Raw genomic sequence first — 6,028 nt, 5'->3', positions numbered from 1 at the left:
GAAAAATAATCTTATTTTAACACAGAGGCAATGAGATAGCACTGTGGATAGAGAGTTGGAATACCTGACTTTAAATCAGCCTCAGATTCTTACATAAGTCTATTTATCCTACCTGTGCCATATGATTATTCACAATACAGCAGCAGGAGTACCACATTGTAAGAGAACTTAGGTTCAAATCTCCTTTTCCACATACAAGTTAACCCTAAACCTGAACCTGTCTGTTGTTTGCATGGGCAGATAATGGTGCAGCTTGAAACACTTTTTAAGCAGTAAAAGTGCAGAGGGTATTAGAAGGAGAACAGGAGAAAAAAACGAAGGCTGCTAGGGTGCTAGAGCCAATAGCTGGGGAAAAAAAATCTGGATTCAGCCCTTGAGTAATTTGTTTTCTGAGGGATAAACAGTGTTTCTAGGAAAATATATTTCAGCTTATAGACCTGTACTTCCACAAAGCCTTTCTCTAATGTTGATCATGACATGGAGGTGACTCTGAGTCCTCACTAGTTATACCAGAAAGGTGTTAACTGTCATAGATTTTACCATGCTGGGAAGGTTTTGAGTGTGACTCCTGTGTAGATTGAACTTCTTTCCTAACAAGCAATCTGAATAAATATAGAGAGGCACATTACCAGTAGGTTGGTCACCAAGAAACATATTTTTTCCTGGCCTTGGCAAACCATGAAACATTGAAAAATAAAAATTGCCTTCAGTCCTGTATGGCCTCATCCTACTCCTACAGTGATGGAGGCAGAGAGATAGGAAGGGCAAAATGGATATTAAGAATGACAGTTTTGAGACAATCATTAAACTTTGATCATTCTTACTCTGAATGAATGTCCACTAATCAACAAATATACTTAATACTTAATTTTTAATTAATGATAGTAATTAATTAAAAATTAATTCTTAATGATAAGAAGGGAATGAATCATATCAATCTTGACATTTTTGCTATAAATGAAGCCAGAAAAGAAAGAGGGGGAGGAAAGTGAGCAAATATCAATAAGACAACAGACAAGAACATTACCATAGAAAATTACTATGGTGACAGGGAAGATCAAAATACAAATTCAGAAAAAAACAAAACAGTCAAAATTGTGACCATGGGCAAGTCACTTAACCCCAATTGCCACCACAAAAAAAAAAAAAAAAGAATTACAGTACTTCCTGAAATTCATGATCAAAGAGTCCTCTGATCATATCCCGAAATGAAAACTCCTAGTAATATTGTAATCAAATTCCAAAGCTCCAAGATCAAGAAGAAAATATTACAAGCAACCAGAAAGAAACAATTCAAATTTTGTGGAGCCACAGTCAAGATTACACAAGAACTAGCAGCTTCTACATTAAAGGATTGGAAGTCTTGGAATATGCTATTCCAGAAAGCAAAGAAGCTAGTATTTAGAATCAAGAATCATTCACTTAACAAAGATGAGTATAAATCCTTCAAGGAGAAATGAATATTTAATGAAATAGAGAACTTTCAAACATTCCTGATGAAAAAAGCAGAACTGGTTCCTTCTCCTCTTCCTCTTCCTCCTCCTCCTCCTTCTTCTTCTCCCCTTCCACACCATCACCACCATCATCTTCCTCCTCCTCCTCCTGCTCCTGCCACTCCCTTAGAGAGGTCCATCCTGGTGCCTCTTTTGTGAAGTGGAGGCTGAGGATATTCCGGGACTGGCCATGGAGGACGAAAAGCCTAAGGAAAGAGTCAAGACTGAAAACAATGGCCACATTAATTTGAAGGTGTCAGGGCAAGATGGGTCGGTGGTGCAATTTAAGATTAAGAGACACACACCACTTAGTAAACTAATGAAAGCCTATTGTGAATGACAGGGTTTGTCAATGAGGCAGAGCAGATTCCGATTTGATGGACAACCAATCGATGAAACAGACATACCTGCACAATTGGAAATGGAGGATGAAAATACAATTGATGTATTCCAGCAGCAGACAGGAGGCATTTACTAAAGAGAACATGCAACTCTACTCCAGAACTGTGCTCCCAAGGAAAACAATACATTCACAATTAGAAAGCCAAGATTTGGTTCATCCACATCTTCACTACTGCAGTATAGTTTTCTCTCTTCTTTATCCCTTCCCCATTCCTATATTGTACATAAAGTAACTGGTATATGTGCACAGGCATAATGCATATTTTTTTTATCATTGTAAAACCAAGAATGATTTTATAATTTTTTTTGTACGTAGCTGTTGCATGTAGGGCAATCTATGTCTCTCAGTAGGGATAAATTACTATAAAAAATTGATCCTAGATAGTTTTCCCTTCAAGTCAAACATCTTGTTGTTTAAATACACTTCTTGTTTAAAAGAAAAAAGAAAAAAGCAGAACTGAACAAAGAACTTACAATATTCAACAAAAGCTTTAAAAAAAGGTAAGCAGGAAAGACAAATTGTAAAGTTAAACAGTTTACATAGGAAGATGATACTTGTAATTCCCAAGAACTTTTTCATTATTAGGATAATTAGGAAGATATGTAAACCAAAGGCATGGGGGTGAGTTGATTGTGATGGAATGATATCCTAAAAAATAAGATTAAGGGGTGAGAAAGAGGGATGTACTAGGAGAAAAGGGAGAGGTAGAATGAAGTAAGTAATCTCACAAAAAAAGTACAAAGGAGCTTTTATAATGAAGGAAAAGATGGGAGAATAGTAGGCAATGCTTGATTGGACCTTACCTAGTCATTAAAAGTGGTTCAAGGGGGCAGCTAGGTGGCGCAGTGGATAGAGCACCAGCCCTGAATTCAGGAGGACCCGAGTTCAAATCTGGTCTCAGACACTTAACACTTCCTAGCTGTGTGACCCTGAGCAAGTCACTTAACCCTAGCCTCAGGAAAAAAAAAAAAAAAGAAGAAGAAGAAAAAAAAAAGTGGTTCAAGGACGGAATAATACACATTTTCAGTTGGGTATAAAAATCTGTTTTACCTTTTAAGGAAGTAAGAGGGAAAAGGAATAAAAGAAGGGGAGAGGTGACAGAAGGGAAAGCAGATTGGGTGAGAGGATAGTCAGGAGCAAGACACTTTTGAGGAGAGATGGTATGAAAGAAGAAAAAGAGAAGGATAAAGGGGGGAAAGAGATGGAGGGAAATGTACAGTAATAATAAAAGTAAAAAATAATTTACAGCAAGTATCTCTAGTAAAGACCTCATTTCTCAGACATATAAACAACTGAGCCAAATTTATTAGTATCTAAGTCATTCTCCCTATTGATTAATGGTCAAAGGATATGAACAGGCAGTTTTCAGAAGAAGAAATCAAAGCTATCTACAATCTTATGGAAAAAAATTATCTAAATCACTATTTATTAGAGAAATGCAAATTAAAACAATTCTTAGATATCATTTCACACCTATCATATTGACTAATATGACAGAAAAGGAAACTAACAACTATAGGAGAGGATATGGGAAAATAAACTGTTGGTGGAAAACCAAAGCAGCCAAAATTAGAAGGGAAGCAGAAAGCTTAGAAAAAACTCTTACAGCCATGTTTTAATAAAGGCCTCATTTTTAAAATATATAAAAAACTGAGTCAAATTTATAAGAATACAAGTCATTCCTCAATTGATAAATGGTCAAAGGATATGAAAAGGCAATATTCAGATGAAAAAATTAAAGCTTTCTATAGTCATATGAAAAAGTGCTCTAAATTAGAGAAATACAAATTAAAATAACTCTGAAGAACGGTTGGCTTAGATGATAGGAAAAGAAAATGATGAATGTTGGAGGGGATGTGGGAAAACTGGGACACTAATGCATTGTTGGTTGGGCTATGAACTGATCCAACTATTCTGGAGAGCAATTTGGAATTATGACCAAAAGGCTATGAAACTATCTACTCTTTGACCTAGCAATATCACTCTAGTTCTGTATCCAGAAGGGATTTTTTTTTTTTTAGTGAAATAATCCTATATGTATAAAAATATTTCTAATGCTTCATTTTGTAATGGCAAAATATTAAAAACTGAAGGAATGGCTAATCAAGTTATAGTATATGATTATGATGGAATATATTGTACTATAAGAAATGATAAGCAGGATGCTTTTTAAAAATCTGGAAAGACTTACATAAAGTGATGTAAATGAAGTCAGCAGAAGCAGAAGAACATTTATACTGTAATAGCTATATTGTATGATGATCAACCGTGAATGACTTAACTATATTCATCAACACAATGATCTGAGCGGATTCCTAAGAACTTATGATGAAAAATGTTATCCTGCTGGAGAAAGGGCTGACAGAGTCTGAATGCAAATAGAAGCAAACTTTTTATTTTACTTTCCTTATTTTTCTTGTTTGTTTTTATTTTGGTTTTTGGTTTATGTTTTCTTTTACAATGTGACTAATATGAACATATGTTTTGCATGACTATGTTTCTACATTTGTAAAATGGAAAAAGAATAATAACATTTTTGTGAGGTTTAAATGAGATATTTGTAAAGTCCTTACCAGTATCTAACACAGAGATTTTTTTTTTTTAAATTTAAATTTTATTTTATTCATTTAATATTTTTCCCATTACAAATTACTTTACATGTGTTTTTAAGATTTTTGAGTTCTCAGTTCTCTCCCTTATCCCCATTCACAATTAAGAAACCATATATGGCACATAGATGTTAATAAATATTTATTTCCTTATTATTCAGATGCATCTATACCTGGAAGTGATCCTAAGTACTCAAAGGCTATGTCAGGCTCTGTCAGGTCCTACTAAGGGAAGTTTTTGAGTTCAGAGACAGCATGGAGTAGAACAGTGATTTTAAGTTATGTAGAAGAACCCAAGCTGGTGCATATTGACTTAGTTTTAAAATGGAATGTTATCTTATTTTTTTTTTTTTATTTTGTTAAATGTTTTCCAATTACATTTTTATCTGGTTTGGGCCATTCTCAGGAGTGTTGCATCATGGCTGTGTGTTAGACACAATTGGTATAGGGCCACTTGTCCCTAGACTCAGGAAGACCTGCTTTTGAATCTTGCCTCAAACACTTCCTAGTTGTGTGATCCTGAGTAAGTCATTTAATCCCTCTGAGCCTCATTATCCCCATCTCTAAAACAGGGGTGCTCATTACACCCACTTCCCACAGGGTTAGTGTGAGGACTAAATGAAATAATAGATGTGGAGTGCTTTGTAAGCCATAAAGCACTATGTAAATGTGAACTATTCCTATTATAAGGTCAGTAACTTATTGCAGGGCTATTGTCCAGGGACCAGCCAGCTGAATTCAAAGAGGAAACTCGTTAGGAAAAGTCATGTGATGAACTCCCCACACACTAGGAATTTATTTACTATAACGACAGAGATTATAATCTGTACAGGTTAGAGAGAACACCCACATTCATGAAATACTGAAAATATTAAGAGAGTATTGTTTTCCTCAGTGAAAATCCTATAGACACATCATTTATCCTTCCTTTCTTTCTTTTTTCTCTTTCCTTTTTTCTTCCTTTCTACTTTCATCCTTCCTTCCTTCCATTCATCCTCCCTTCTCTTTTTCCTTTCTTTTTTCTTTTTTCCTTTTTCCTTTTTTCTTTCTTTCCTTCCTCTTTTCTTTTTCCATTCCTCTTTCTTTTCTCTTCCTTTCTACCTTTCTTCCTTCCTTCTTTCCTTTTTCTTTCCATCTTTTTTTTCCTTCTTCCTTCCTTTCTCATTTTTAAAATTCTCATTCTTTTTCTTCTCACCTTGAAGATATTCCCAATAGGGTCACTTCTATTAATCTTTCCTCATGTCAACTATTTTTGCTGATAGTAAATTATGGGGTTTTTTTGGTTATTTATTTATAAAAATGCAAACTCAATACTTTTTTTAGTTTGTTTCATTACTTTAAAATTTTCCCTAGGAGGTTTTCCATCAGATTCCATCAGAAGTGGATGTTTTTTTTCTAAACTCCTTGCTCTGGCTCTCTTCTGGGTCCACATGATTCTTCAGGCTAAGACCATGAAATCCCTATGGCCCAGCCACTCATTCATCCAATCATTCTCAGCAGAATGCTCATTTTTTTCTAGTTTC

General features: G+C 34.9%; 1 pseudogene; it reads left to right on the top strand.

The window, feature by feature from the left end:
- Window positions 1-1,637: 1,637 nt before the first annotated feature.
- LOC141551744 (small ubiquitin-related modifier 2 pseudogene) lies at window positions 1,638-2,098 on the top strand (annotated as a pseudogene).
- The last annotated feature ends 3,930 nt before the right edge of the window (window positions 2,099-6,028 follow it).

The sequence above is a fragment of the Sminthopsis crassicaudata genome, chromosome 1 (genome assembly GCF_048593235.1).
Source record: "Sminthopsis crassicaudata isolate SCR6 chromosome 1, ASM4859323v1, whole genome shotgun sequence".
Lineage (NCBI taxonomy): Eukaryota > Metazoa > Chordata > Mammalia > Dasyuromorphia > Dasyuridae > Sminthopsis > Sminthopsis crassicaudata.
This window is presented reverse-complemented; position numbering and strand designations above follow the sequence as displayed.